Here is a 15,996-nt window from a genome sequence, read left to right as displayed (position 1 = left end):
AAATCAGAGTAGGGTAATGAGAAGTAAAACCAAAACTTAAAAAACATCTACCATTCCCTGCCCTCCCCCTCTTCTTTCCAGGTTTAACTTTGTTCCTCATTTTTCTACCTCCTCTTTCCCAGTGGTGCAGGGGGAAAGGGAATGGGGGCTCTGGTCAGTTTTTCATTCCTCAGGGGGAAGATTCCTCACATTTCCTCCCTTGTCCCTGCATGGGGTCTCTCCCATGGGAGACAGTCCTCCATGAACTTTTCCAATTTGAGTGCTTCCAACAGGAAGGAAGGAATTCCTTCATGAATTGCTTCAGTGGGAGTCCTCCATGGGCTCACAAGTCCTGGCGCCAACCTGCTCCAGCACGTGCTCCTCTCTCCGTGGGGCCACAGATCCTGCCAAGAGCCTGCTCCTGCAAGGCTCCCATGGATCACAGCCTCTTTTGTGCATCCTCCTGTCCTGGTGTGGGTCCCCTCCATGGGCTGCAGGTGGATCTCTGCACCCCTTGGTCCTCCCTGGGCTGCAGAAGAATCTCATCTGCCTCTCCATGGGCTGCACCACAGGCTGCAGAATCAGCTCTGGAACCAGCAACACCTCCTCCTCCTCCTCTTTCACAGACCTTGGGGTCTGCAGGGTTATTGCCTTCACATGTTCTCACTCCTATCTCTGGCTGCAATTCTGCAGAAGTTTTTTTTGCCCCTTATCAAATACCTTATTCCAGAATTGCTACCACTGTCACTGGTGGGCTTGGCCTTGGCCAGCAGTGGGTCCATTCAGAGCTGGCTGTCACTGGCTCTGTTGGACAGGGGGGAAGGTTTCTGGCATCTTCTCACAGCAGCCACCCCTGCAGCAGTCCCACTACCAAAACCTTACCATGCAAACCAGACACACCCAGAGTGCCCACTGGGAGCCTTGTCTGTGCAGTTTGAATGAGCTGAAGCTGTTCCATGAAGCATGCTTAATAACTAAACAACAGGGATGGTGCTCCAGGGGATGTTCAATTCCCTTGTGCCTGGCTGTGTCTGGCACTGTAGGTGTAGCCTGGAGGACCTGAAAGGCAAAATTTCTCCCTGCTGAGCAAAGCTGGATGAAAGAACATAAACTGCAGCATGGTTTGCCACCTGCTCCCTTGGAAAATTTGGGTTCTAATTTTACTTCTGTTAGAATCTGGTCAGACTTAGAGAGGACATGTTTTTCATTAAGCCATTCATTAATGTTATTGATTTTGAAGTTCTTAGCTGTTTGAAGGTACTGTCCTAGTCAGTTCACAAATAACAGAGACATATATACATTAGAGTATTAACTTTTATATAAAACTTTTATATTAAGTACAGAGATATTCAGATTATATAGGCGTGTACCTATGGGGATGCTGAATAACATTATTAGACAATATCCTATCCCTCCTGTTCCATGTTCTATCTGTGGAGCAAAGGAATTGTATTTAATATTTATAACATGGCATTAAAACGACTGGTTTTAGTGGCTTCAACATATGTTTCTTAAAAATTAAATTATGTATTTATTTTTAGGAGACAATGAAGAAATAGCAGTCTGTCCTGGTTTTGGCTAAGGTAGACTTAATTTTCTTCAGAGTAGCTGGTACGGGGCTGTGTTTTGGATTTGTGCTGGAAACAGTGTTAATAGCAGGGATGTTTTAGTTATTGCTGAGCAGTGCATAAACAGAGTCAAGGCCTTTTCTGCTCCTCACACCACCCACACCAGCAAGGGCGCTGAGGGTGCACAAGGACTTGGGACAGGACACAGCCAGAACAGGTGACACCAGCTACCATAGAGACATCCCATACCATATGGCATCATGCTCAGCATATAAAGATGGGGGAAGAAGAAGGAAGGGAAGGGAACCTTTGGAGTGATGGCGTTTGTCCTCCCAAGTCACAGTTACACGTGATGGACCCTGCTCTCCTGGGGATGGCTGAACACCTGCCTGCCCACGGGAATTGATGAGTGAATTCTTCAGTTTGCTTTGCTTGCATGTGAGGCTTTTGCTTTACCTGTTAACCTGTCTCTGTCTCAACCTATGAGTTTTCTCACTTTCAGCTTTCTGATTGTCTTCCCCATCCCACTGGGGAAAAGTGAACAAGTGGATGTGGGACTTTGTTGCCAGCTGGAGTTAAACCACAAAGTGAAAAAGAAAATATCCCTAGGGAAGCATGTGCATGAAATTCCAGATGGAATTGAGAAAGGCAAAATGCAGCTGTCCCAGTCTCACACAAAGGGACCTGATATGGTGATATATTCTCATCTTGGCAGCTATTTCCAGACTTCACTTTGTTCCTCTACACAATTTGTTTCTCCTAGAAAGCCCAGGCATGCAGCAGAGCAGCTATTGTGCCAACACAGAACAGAAAGACAGTGTTTATCCCAAGAGGTTGAAGATGAGATCTAAAATATATGCATCTATTTACTCAGGCAGGATGTAAAGGGGCAAACCACAAATGCCTACTTTTCCTTGCAAACACTTCCCTAGGGACCCAAAGCTTGCTGAGGCACACCTCTGACCTGTATTACATGCTTCTACAAACAGGCTGATAAGTATTAGCCATATACATTTCAGCTCTTCTTGCTAGAGCTCCACAACAAGACCTGTTTTTCATGCTATTCAACACCTCATACATGTCCTTCCTGCCCCCAAATTGTCTTTACTCAGTGACTTTCATTATGAAAAGCTAAGCATGGCATTTTTTTCATATTAAATCTATGCATTCACTTTTCAGGTGGGTCAACAACAAAAGAAGGTGATGCATGTACAATAATTGGTTTTTGCAGGTGAGTCATGCCCTTGATTTTGTTCTGAATGTAGATTTTACTTCAAATATTTTGTTCAAGTCCCTTTGCGCTTTTTTCTGCTACCTGCTGTAAGAGTTAAAAACTCAAATTTCCTTTGATTTAAGCTGTAAACAGACAGGTTAGAATAAAGGAAAGCATTGGGAGACACCAAATGAGCCAGCCTTCTGTCACTCTTTTCAGGTTGACTACAAGTCTCACACTGTGCTATGCGCTCTTGGAGTATTTTACAAAAGATTTAAAATCCATTGAAAAGGTAGATGAAAATCATCCAGAAAAAAAGAAAAAAGAAGAAAAATAAAGGAACATTTTTTGACAGTCTTTGTTCTACCCAGATAAGGTACTGCTTTGGAATCGTTTACAATCTCCATGCACAGTGAAGCATGTTGGCATTCCGAATGGCTTTCATACAGTATCACTGTACTTGGGAGACATCCTAGCTTGCAGCAGGCTTTGTCATGTTGGAGTAACCCTCCTCTCCAAATGGTTGTTGCTGCTTAGTGATTAAAAAAAAAAGCCATTTTTTCAGCCTTTTCACAAAGTATGTATATTATTGTATGAAAAGCCTCATTAAAAAATAGGACTTTAACTATCTTCATTTGGCAGAGTTTAAGACTAAAAAATAACAGGAGTGCTACAAACTGTGTTAATACTATTTTAATCACTGGTTTCTTTTAATCTTCCACACATCTGAGGTAGAATTGCTTCTCCTGAAGAATTAGGCATTCAAATACATATTTTGCATTTTCCCTGCTGTGCTAATGAAACCAGGCAGTTTATGAGGAAATTGAATTAGTCTCCTCTTTAAATATTCATTAATTTAAACAGGAGACTGGAAAATTGGTCACTAGCTATTCAGTAAATAGCACTCCCAAATTACCTGTCCCTGTAATTGCCATGACTTTTTAAAATAACATTGATTTCTTTATGCAGTGAAATAACATATTGATACAAGCACATTCAGACCATTAGTATGATTATTGTTCAGCTGTCTCCTGTAGGGCTCCTGATTAAAAAAAAAAGGATAGCTTGATATGATCTTGTACATATTTTGAGAAGATATTAAATAATATTTCTCTATCAAACTAGTGGCAAACCTCAGGGAGACAATAGTCATAAGCACTGGGAAGTTTAAAACACAAACAATATAAGCATTTGGGAAAACATACACTAAATCCTATTCTGATGAAACAAACTCTTGAATGTATGATTCTTGACTATGGACCTTGTGCTGTTATATAGTTGCTTTTTAAAATATGACTTACATTGAGTATACCTATATCATAGACTAGATGTATTTCTATGTCCCAGAGTTCCGGGACAGAAGTTTATGAACAGAGTCTGCAATGGCCAGGGTGCACCCAGGCTGCCACACATCTACTTCTCAAGTGACAAGCTTTTTTAGAGTGAATCTGAGGGCTCTTCCGTGTGCTGGGCTTACTGAGGAAGCACTGACCTCTGTCCAAAAAACTGAGCTGTATTATCTGGCCCCTCACCTGTCAAGCACCAAAGAGCTGAGCTGTGTATGTGTAAGGACACCTATGAGCAATTTGGGGAGGATTGGAGAGGTCCAATTTTTTACTCATATGGCTCTTTGTTGGTCACTGGCTGCTTTCATACAATGATGAATGATACTGTCCAGTATGTTAAAGGGAAATTTCAGAAGACAAATGAGAAAGACAAATATAAGTTAGAAAAATAATCCTATTTCCTAACTTTTACAGGAATACACTTCTTTACTAGTGAAAAGAAAGAAAATAGGAATGTATACATTCCATTATTTCATTTTCTGTTCTATATATTGTACATATTATAGTCAGCTGCATCTACCCACAACAGCTTCTTCAAGTTCCTGCATAGGAATGTGAACCTTCTTTAATGGCAAATTTGAACAAGTTGGGAATGGAGGAGAGAAGTTGAAGCTGAGAAGAAGGTGAGGATTTTGGATTGTTTAGGTTTTGTCTTTGTTTAACATCATCCAACTCTATTGTGGTTGGCAATAACTTAAGTTAATCTTCCCCATGTTCAGCATGTTTTGCCCATGATGGTAATTGGGGAGCAATTTCCCTGTCCTTATCTCAACCCATGAGCATTATTTTCCCTCCTGTCTTGTTGAGGATCAGGAGTGAGAGAGTGGTTCAGTATCTACCAGCTGGCCAAGGTTAACCCATCAGGCAGGGGTGTGGAGAAAATACAGGGTCTTCACTCAGCTATTTACCTCAGGGGATAAAAACATCCCCTAGAAACTCCACCTCTTTTTAACTAACTCTCCTAATCCCTTGCCTTGCTTCCCCTACATATTCATTTATGTTTATGGAGACAGTGGTTCTATGGATACTCGTTTCCTTTTATGCTCAGAGTTCTGTTGATGAAGACACGTAGCCTGGTAATGCTTTGTGATGCCACCCTCCACCTCAGCTAGAGAACACTGCTGCAAAGCAATCTGGAACCTGAAGGTAAAACAAACCTTCCCAGGTATCTGTGGAAACAGGCAAACCAATTAATTTCCACAAGCAAAAGGCAATTGTCCAAGGATGGAACTCAGGTAAATGCAGCAGGTTATGGCATTTTGATCAGTGGGTGAAAACACTTAACGAAAACTCCCTTCTTGCTGCTAGGGGCTTTCCATGTGATAGGCTGCCCATGTAGCTATAGATCAAAGGCCACTGCTTTAGGAGTTTGTGAAGATTTAGAATGCTGAGTTTTTGCAATATCTAGCACAAGCATAGAGTAGTGATTTCTTTCCTCTTCAAACTGTCCAAGTACAGTTTGAAGCATTTGCAGACTCCTACAATGTTTTTTCGTTCAATTTATCTTCTTTTGATTAACAGTGTGAGTCTGTTTAATATTTTTTTACAAGTTATATTTTTTAGCCATCTCAGCACTCTTGTTGCTTCACATCATCCTCAAAGCTGAGTACAAAACCTTGGCTTGAGACCTCTAGGTTATTCTTTCAGCATTATTCAGTGTTATTAAGCTTCAGTTACTGTAGCTCTACAAATCTCTTCATACAACCTATCACTAAATTACCTGTGCTCTGTTTCCTTCATGCTTCTTTGAAGGTAGATCTGCTTATTTTTGTTTGTCCTCCTATCATAGATTCATGGAATAATTCCATTTAGAAGGGACCTTGGGGCTGTTCAGCCTCTGCAAAGAGCCTGTCCATCTCTTGCTCACTCGTCCCGACAGTGTGCAGCTGCTCACCTCCTCTGCAACTCCTTTGCTTGCCAAAGCTCCTGCTGCATGTCCTGACACAAGGACATTGTTACTGTCCCCTACCTGAGCCCTGGGGCAGCAACCAGGCACTGCCTGGTGCCATGACTGAGACTTGGCACCCTTGGTTTGTGGCATCCTCCCACACAACTCTGCCTGGAATGAGGTCTCCAGTATGCTGAGGGCTAGGCTTCCTCCCAGGTAGGAGACCATGTCCCATGGTGCCTCACCACTGTCTCAGGATTATGTATATAAAACGTTTTTGGTTTTGGCTATATTTACACACCATTCGTATGTTTTGGTTCTTCAGTTGTCTGAAGAAGGCTTCTTCTACTTCTTCCTGCTCAGGTGGTCAGTACAGACATCCATCACAATGTCATCTGTGATGATTTACCTTCTAACCCTAACCCATAAGCTCTCAGCTCATTGCTCTCCCCAGTGCAGAGGTAGCTGCACCCTCCTTGCTCTCTCATGTAAAGGAAACTCTCAGTTGTCCCAATTTCCCAGAAAATGTATCAGGTCTTGCCCCACCATGCTGTCATGTAGACTGACCTTATTTGTGTGCATACCATTAGGATGGCCCCATTTCCTTTCTGCCTTATGTTGGATAGAAGGTGTCTTGTCTGTATCACCCCACATCCCTTCCTTGCCAATCCCTTCCTCACTTGATTGTAGGTCATCATTGCGCCTCTCTTCCACCACTTCTAGTGCAAAACTTCCCCTTCCCAGGCTGGCCAGCACATTGGCAGAGACATCTTTTCCCTGTTTGGCCAGAGGTATCCAATCTCTTCCCAGAAGTTCTTGATCATCAGAAAGGCTCCCAAGGTCTTGAAGATTTGTCTTTGTTGTTGCCACCAGCTGTGCAATCCCCTGTGGACATACAGGATTCCTCCATTTTGCCTCAAGACCTTCCCCTCACTGATGGTACCAAGCATACACTGCTTTGGCCTCTGTGTCCTTGGCTACCACCCTTGGGTCCATGTAATCATGCTTGACAAACTCCATGTCTCCCCTGACCTCACTGCTGCCCCCATGGAAGAGCAGCAGCAGGTAAAAGTCCCAAAGCCGATAAGACTTGGGAGCCTCTCCAAGACACCCCAGATCAAAGAGTCCCCAGCAAACCTCCTTTAATTAACTTGCAGCTTTATCTCCTGGGAACTCCCAGGAGTTTCCCTAAGATCTCAGGATTTCACAAATCTTGAAGCTGAAGGCAGCACCTGCTGTTGGCTGCCTGTGTTACCTGTGCCATTGGGTATCTCCTCTGGTCTGGGGCCCCATCTTTGCCCCAGACCAGAGGAAGAGCCAGGCCCCATGTGAAAGAAGAAGAGTTGGCTGTTGGGGTTTTGGGTTTTTTTGGTTGGTCGGTTGGTTGGTTTTTTTTTTTTTTTTGAGCCTTTTCTTTCATTTTTCATGGCATTTTTTGAATAAAAAGTCATGTTTTTTCTTCCCAGTACCCATTTTGCTTTGAATGGTTGGCAGTCTTTTTTGGTACTTGCCTAAGGAAAAGGATACCCTGAGGGGAGGGAAAGTGCTTCAACAATAAGCTCACATGCCATCATGCCCAACAGGCTTTTTCTCTTGCACAAATGGAGGTGAGAAGCTCCTGCCTTTGAGGCCTGACTGAAATCAGAAAAGAAAATCTAAAAAACTGTGAAGAATGTAACCTCTTTCCACAAGAGAATTGAAAGAACAGACGAAAACAAATTCATAACACAGTTCAAAGTTTTGAAAAGAGGTAAACAAACTGGAAAAGCGTGGAGGAGATAATTCTGGACTTACTGCATTTAAGTACAGGCTGTATTTGGGATGTGTTGGTACACCATTGATCTCAGAAGATCTGTTTAGCAAAATGAAACACAGCCAGCCAAGTGCTTGTACTTCTCAAAACACCAGGAGGTATCTCAAGTAAACAAAAACCCAATCAGTGGCTTTCATACAGCCCAGATGAAAGTTTTTAAAAGATGATGATTCTGAAAACCTGGATGCAGAAAGCCTTGGGTGGCTGTTGGTCTCTGAGTTAGTTATGATAGTATTGCCTGGTTCAGACATAGACAGTGGAAAAGATGACCTTATTTTTACATTGAAAAATTATATCAGATGTGACAAATTGGAGACTAGAGGCAGGGAAGAGCTTAGAGGCACAGTAATTGTTCTTGTCTGATCAGAAGGATCAAAAAAGAATGCCTTAGAGAGATAAATTAAAAAATGAGATTCTTATGGCATGTTGATCGTAAGACTGATATTTTTCTGGACATGCCTGGACAATATGCTGAATATGTTTAAATATAATCTCGTTACCAAGGATCTGAAAGATTTGTTCTTTTAACTACACATCTTATTCTATGTAATGGTCACGTTTCCATTTGTCTGCTCAACAGCAGCACTTAAAATAAATACAACTCTGCTATTCTTTCAGAAATAGTGTATGTGCTATCTGACTGTGGAATATTTGCTTTTCTAGGAATTTCATTGTTATGGATCTGAGCGAATGATTGCTAACAATAATTTTCAGTAGAATAGTTTTGTTTCAAGACCACATTGACACTCTGTTTAATGGCTGAGGACACATAAAAACCCACTCACTCAAGCACTGAGTCTCCTGGGGCATCAAGCCCGGACTACTGAGGCCAAAGAGTGGGAGATCTTTGGGAAGTCCAGCACAGCTGGCTGGGTTAGCACCAGCCCTCTTAATCCTCTGAAACCTGTAACCAGTCAGGACTTGTGCCTGGGAATGTCTGAGCTGCTGCTAGAAGCTGGGGCTCTGGGTGAGCTCAAATGATCAGGAAAAAGAGAAGATGTTGCTGTCCCCTTTATCTTTCCCTCTGCATATGCTAGCATTTCTGAAACAGGACCAATTTTTCCCCTCCTGCCACAAAATGCAGTACAAAGGGAATAAACTTACAATTTTGTAATGGAGCATTGCTCAAAATGCCCTTGGGAAGTTCATCATAAAAGAACATGTTTAGTATTATACAGCCTCATTCAGGAAAAGCCTCTGGGAGGGGCAGATCCTGGTGTACACACATGCATTCAGTGTGGGAAGCGTCCCGTGCCCAGGAAGAACAGCTGGGATTCCCTTCTTTAATGTGTGCCTGGAGGCTTGTGGTTTTTTCAGCTACAATGAGATTTCACCAGAGAGACATAAAAACTGGTAAAATAGATGAAGTCAATGTCAGGCTGAAAAATTCCCAGTCCTTCCTCTTGAAGTAGAAGAGTGATATCACCTGTAAAGGAAGAGAGATTTGAAAACACTGCCTCTTGGAGGTTTCCTTCTCAGCACTCCTGCTCTGTCAGGGCTCTTCTATCACCTTGAGAAAGGGATGCCAAAGACGTGCCTACATGAAGCACTCATTTCTACAGAGCATTTCTCTCTCACAAAGGTTTTCAAATCTTCTATTGTGCAGCCAGCTGCTTTGAGTGGCTGAACCTGTCTGAACCTTGCTCAGGATCCCCTCTTCTCCACTTGCTTTCCCAGCTGCACAGATTCTTTTCAGAGACAAACCCTGATCCTGGAGAGCGGAACAGGGCACTCCAGAGTGGGACCATCCCAGCACAGCTTGGTTTTGCTCCAGGCCTATTTGGAGAAGAGTGAATGTTTCATATCGGCTGTGCCTTCTGACCCTCTTGCTGTTCCTCTAGCTGAACTCTCCCTTTTTAATGGATGCACAGTCAGCTCACACCATGCTGAGAGAGCTGACAGAAACAGCAGAATTTCCATCTTTGCTTCTTGCTTTAATTTCACCATGGTGCCTGAGTTAGATCATAAACTTTGTCTTCTCCTCTAAGCATACTAGTTTAGAGACTAGCAGTCTCAATGTTGAAGATATTTCTGTCCCCATTGCAGGCTTTTCTAGAGCGGTATCTTATTAATGTAATCTGGCCAGTGCCAGATCTTTTCATTCCACTCTGCATTTATTACCCATTTCTGCTAGCTAAGGACAGCAAAGTCAACTCCACTCTCTGTCCTTTTGCTCTTGAGGCATTGCAGTCAGCCCAAGCAGGACGTAAGATGAATTTTTGTCTGCTGCTTTGCTAGGCACCCCATCTTCTCTGGCGTTCATGTCTCACTACACTATTCCTCAGCCTAGGTTTTGTAATAAACTTTTCTAATTCCCCTCCAGAAGTAAAAACATTTGAAAGCAAAAGTAAGACCAGTTGAACTTTCATACAATTACCAGATTGTGATATCAGAAGAAGAGTAATTTATCCTTTGGCTGATCTGAAGAAAGAGAAAAAAATATGCTATTTCACAGATGAAGAACAGAGACATAAAAGCCTAAACACTTCTTGTCCCAGTTTGAGCTTCCAACTGGGACAGCTGTGCTAGGAGCAGCAGTGCTTGTTTTGGCATTCATGGAGCAAAACAAGCACCTCACAGAACAGTTTCCTAAGGCAGTAGTCATGCTACTGACACAAATATGCTCAACACTGACAACTCACTGTTTTCACAATCACATATAAGAATCCCAAACACACAGGCTGTCTCAAATTAGAAGACTTAAGAAAATACACTCAGGGGTTCTTCCATTTTCTGCAGCTGTTAGGTAGAGGTGGGTCACAGATTTTCTTAACCTGTAAGATTCTGGAGTAATCTGACATCTACTGATGTTAAGGGTTTCAGGAAATAATGATGCACCTTTCACAAGCTTCACACAAGACTAAAGGTGGAGAGCTGGCAACTTTATATCTCCCCTCTCCAAATGATAGATTTGGAATGCCAGTTTTCCAGCAGGGCTTCCCTTGCCTGATTGAAAATGTTTCTGTTGTTGTTTCACGTAGCCAGTCTGACCAATGAAGTGGTAATGCATGGCTGGTATCAGATGCTCCCCCTGCCATGTGGTCCTGCCAAGGCTCCACACACAATTCTCTCTATTGAAAAGCCAGCTCATTTCCACTTGCAGCCAGCTCTATTCATATTCCTCTCAGAGTTAGTGACAATAAATATCATAAAATCACACAAATCCAGATGGTGTGGGTTGGAGTTGCCAGCTGTTCTACCACTTGTGAATTGCCTCTCTCATCCTGCAGCTTCGCTTCCAGAGAAAGCATCTCATCAGTTTCCTATGGTCTCATTGCATTTATTTACAAGCCATCCCCATCCTGAGATATTTTCAACTTTCACTGTAGATATATAAAGGAGAGAGAGGCAAAGCAAATTGGAGACAGAAAATCAAAGAATCCTTTATCTCAGAAATTGAGGATTATTTTTCAAATAATGACCTTAACCTCTCAACAGCTTCCCAGTTTTCATCCATGAAAAGAGACCACTTTAAGGGTTCAGCTGATTTTCACTAATTCTCTTTCACAGGAGACCTACATCTAAAAGAGAAGCAAAGGTTCTCTTATCTTGCCCATACTTATCCTTGCAAAATCAGGAGGAAAACAGTGCCAAATGAACACAGAAATCGAAATGCTGACATAACCTGTGTGAACAGCATTGTGTAAATCCTAAATATTGCGACAAATATGTGGTCTTTCTGCTCTGAGTTTTCCTATGAGTTTTTCTTTGAGCCTGGGGTGGTATCTGCAGGCCTGATGCAGTCTGAAGGCGAGTGGAGCCACCATCCAAATGATTACCAGGGTTGGGAGAAAGGCTGTGACACAGTTGTGGCTAATGGGAGTGCCACCGACAGATGTGAACATATGTGAGTGCCACTAGTTTCATCCTCAGATTGGGCTGTCTTCTGAGACCTTCTGTAGAAAAAGAGTGAGTGGAAGGCAAGAGAGGTGGGACAAGTCCACAGTCAAGAACAACGAAAGCAGCTGCTCAAACCAGGAAGAGCAGGGAAAACCCAAAGTTTCCCAGTAAGAATGGGGAAAGAGAAAGCCTGAGGACAGAAGTGCAAGTAAATCCACTAGGCATGGGCCATGATGTAAGTCAGCAGCCTCTTGGGCTGTGGTGCCAGAAGGGAGCAGGCACCAGTAGTGATGCAGATGCTCACAGCTGTTGCTCTGGCTGGTGACATGGTCTGGGGCTCTGGTGGTGGGACAAGGGTGCTTGAAGATGAAAAAATGTTCTCAGGGGCTCTTCAGGTTGGTGTCTGAGGCACCAGAGTGTTTTACCAGCAGTCTATCTCATTATATTTGCAGCAAACACTATTCAATTTATTTGATAAATTTCCTCTTTTCCTTGTCTAGTCTCCAAATAAAAAAGTTTAAAAAACCAAAATAACCCAAAAAAAAACAACCAAAAAAAAACCTCCAAACCAAAAACAACAACAGCAAAAAAAAAAAAAAAAAAAAAAAAGAAATAACAATAATGAAGAGGCAGGTCCAGACAAGCCATGAGCCAAGCCATCTGGTTAGGTTCAGCGAGGGGTCTCATGGTTTTCTCCCACAGCTCTTTTTGCAGTGGTGTGATCACACATTACAGCATTGCAATGGGCTGCACTTGAGCACAGACAGCCAAACCCCTCATGGAATACTGCAGTGACTGTTGGTGCATTCAGGACCAAAAAAATGAAGAATCATAAGGATATTTGTTCCACTAGGGTTTAAAAGGTTCCACTGTTGTAGAAATCCTACCAAAGGTAGGCTCAGGACTTTTGAATAAAGCTTTTAGTTCATGTTATAGGAAGGTAAAATTATATTTGTGGATCCATAAATGCATCAGCTATTGGATGCAACATAAGCCTCTTTTGAAACATTCATCATTTCTACTTATCTCCATGTCAGTGACATCCAGTCAGTTCTGGATCAGAAATAAAGTAGGAGAGAAGGGGAGTGCCCACTTCTAGTCTATACACACCCCATCTCACAATGGCATGAAAGATGCTCTTCTCAGTCACAAGCCATCACTTAAAAAATATGCTTGTGTCAGAAACTCTCCAATTCAATGCACTCCTTTCTGTGTCTGCTCTTTCAGCATCCCTCTGTGCAGAACCTTGTAATGTTTCATTCATTCCCAGCTGCCTCCTGATGCTGGAATTTTACCATCAGAGACAGCCCACAAGTGAGAATATCAGGGATGCTGGAAACATTTCAATTAATACATAAGACAATTTAGGGTTAGGCAACCACCAAACTGGAGTTACCTGGTCACAAATTTCACATTTGATATGATATTCTATATTCTATATTTTTATTTTATACCAAAGGATTTGATCAGCAAAATACTATTTTAACCTTTGCTCTTAATCTTTTTATATCAAAACACTGGGAGTTGCATATTTTCCCAAATTATTTCTGAAAAAGTGTATGATGCTCACTGGGATTTACTCAGGTGCCAATGGGAGAGTTGTCTCTGACACAGCTTTCATCCTCCATCTAATTGCAACAAACATGTCCCAGAGGAGACAGATTCTCTCCAGCAAAGATCCTTGAACTACAGCCTGACTTTTATTATATAAATTTATCATTCTTCTGAGTTTATATTGAAAGATCTTTGCAAAGTTCTGTCCAAACTCTGCCTTGAATTTACCAGGTAGGAGCCCTATTATCTCAGTAGCAGTGCAGCAAGTGAGTCAGCAGAGGATGTGCCACTGGGTGTGTTACTCAGTCATTCACATCTGCTGTGTTTGGGGACACATCTGAAACAGGCAGCAGCGTTCCCAGCCCTGCCCCAGGGAGGCTCTTATGCTAAGCCAGTGTGACTCAGCAACATTTCTTAATTATCTCACGGTTTCAGGAGACTTCAAGATTGAAATGTTGTCAGCAGCATTTTATCCAAAGTGAAGAAAAGCTTCTAAAAAGTACTTTTGGGACACATTCTTGCCAGCTTTATGGCACTGGGCCTCCATTACCATAAACAAACTCTAATACCCGAGTGTAGCCTTCTGGGAAATTTCATAAAAAGCCACAGGAAGGCTCATTTCTACAACCTCCTACGCCTCTGTCCTTAAAAGCAATGGTACTCCCCACGTAGGCTGGGCTCTGTTTCCCAAGGGACTGTGTCCTTTTGCTGCTCCCCAGTGTTGGCAAGACTGAGCTGCCTTGGCACAGGGGTCACGGGTTTGTCACCACCTCTCTGGGTGAGTGGAGCTTGGCACCAGGTGTCTGCACGGTCCAAAGGTGGGATAACAACAAAGACCTTGAAAATATGGACAGTGATTGAGTAAAGAGGGCAATGTGGAAAGCTGGGAGAAGCTGCTTCTGCTTTGGAAAAGAGAGCAGCAGCTGAGCAAGGAAAGAACAGTAAGGAACAGGTACATGCTGCAGCCTAGAACGCAGCATCCCCTCCAGGACCAGACAGTGTAGCCTTGGGAGGAGGTCAAGTGCTGGGAATTGCTTTCAAATTCAACCCAATAAAAGGGTCAAATCTGGGGAGGAGGAGTTCAAAACAGAGCTTACTGTAGATACAGCTTTCCTCATTGAAGAGCTGGGTGTGATCACCTCCAAGCAGTGCCCGAGGCCGTGCAGGACCATGGCCAGCAGGGCCACTTACACAGGTCACCTCCATGGTGCTGGGCACTCACAGCTCCTGACCGGGCAGGATCACTGCAAGTGCCAGCTTTGGGCACGCTGTGGTGGTGACTGAGGAGGGGTAAGAAGCAACCACCAGTGTGTGTGGGGGGGTGTTGTTGATGTGTGTCAGCATAACAAAGGGGTTTTTTAACATTTTAAACCGTGAAAAAAAAAGGTGCCATCATCACCATGTTCTTACCATTAAAAACAAAAAAAAAAGGAGAAAAATAGAAAGAAACTTATTTTAAGAGTTAAAATATAGAATACCATAATAATCTTTTCAAATCTGACTGAATAACTAAACTGCTCCTGATGCAGAGAAATCCTTCACAGATTTCCTGAGAGCACCTGTTAATTAAGTATCAGCATTAGGTGCTTTGTAGTTTTGAATAATTCTACTAAATTGCTGCATTTTCAGCTACTACAGATCTACCTACAACAGACTGAGGGCCCCATGTAGGACTAAAGATCCCAAGTCCTAGTTCTTAGAAGTAATTCAAGGCTCTAATTTCAGCTGCCAGTTTGGATGCTGAGAAGTCAAGGCTTCCTTGTGAAAGCCTTCAGAGGAACTTGGAGAAGTGAAAATGCGAGGTTTTTTTTTTCTTCTCTATTCTGAAATTTGAAACAGCTGTCAAAACATGTTTATAACCATACACAGTGCTCAATAAATGTCTAAACCTAGAAGGAACTATGCATGAATTATGTCTGATTTATACATTAAATAAAAATAGAAAGAGCCAGTTGAATTTTAAACATTCCCCCACATTCAGTAAGACTAGAAATTACAATATCTATAGAATATTTCCTGCAAAAATGTCTAATGCATTGCATTTACAATATAAAAATATTTTTAAAGCATTCTGTGAGTTTATCAGATAAGGTAAATACTTGGGCCTAATCAAACCTTCTTAAATTGGCTTTTCATAGTGAAAAAATCATGAAGCAATTTCACAATTATAAGCCGCACCTGATTATAAGCCACACTTCTGGGTGTCGGCAACTTTTCGTTCTTTGTCCATATATGACACACCCGATTATAACCCACACTTTACAATAAAGAGTGTGATAAAAGGTATCTATTCTATCACCATCTGTTGAGGGTGGGGGCAGTGATCCTTATCTCAACGGCAGATATTCTGCTAATGGGCCATCCATTGAAACCAGGCAGGGCATTGTTCTTTATCTTTTCACAACCCATCCTTCCTCCAGAGTAATTTTCTGCTAATGGCCCATTGAGTCCCACTGTGTGACTGATAAAATTACTGCATCCCATTGGAAGTTGCTCCAGCCAGGGGGGAAGAGCCCATTTCTTACCAAGATAAAAACAGAGGTTTTGGGACACTAAGGGAGCCCCTTTCTCCACTGGACTCCAGAGGAAAACTGGATTTCTCCACATCACCACTGGACCTCCAGAGGGAAACTGCACCTTCTGCAGGAGCACTGCTCCAACTGAGCCACATCTGTCACTGCAGGAGGATGCAGTCACCATTGAATGGGACTGCTACCAACACCCTGCCTGACGGGATGTCAGGTTGTACTCTGACTTTGTCAGGGTTTGGAGTTTGTTTCTTTGTAGTACTGTAT

This window comes from Catharus ustulatus, chromosome 3, assembly GCF_009819885.2.
Source record: "Catharus ustulatus isolate bCatUst1 chromosome 3, bCatUst1.pri.v2, whole genome shotgun sequence".
In the NCBI taxonomy this organism is placed as follows: Eukaryota; Metazoa; Chordata; class Aves; order Passeriformes; family Turdidae; genus Catharus; species Catharus ustulatus.
Note: the sequence above shows the minus strand (reverse complement) of the source record.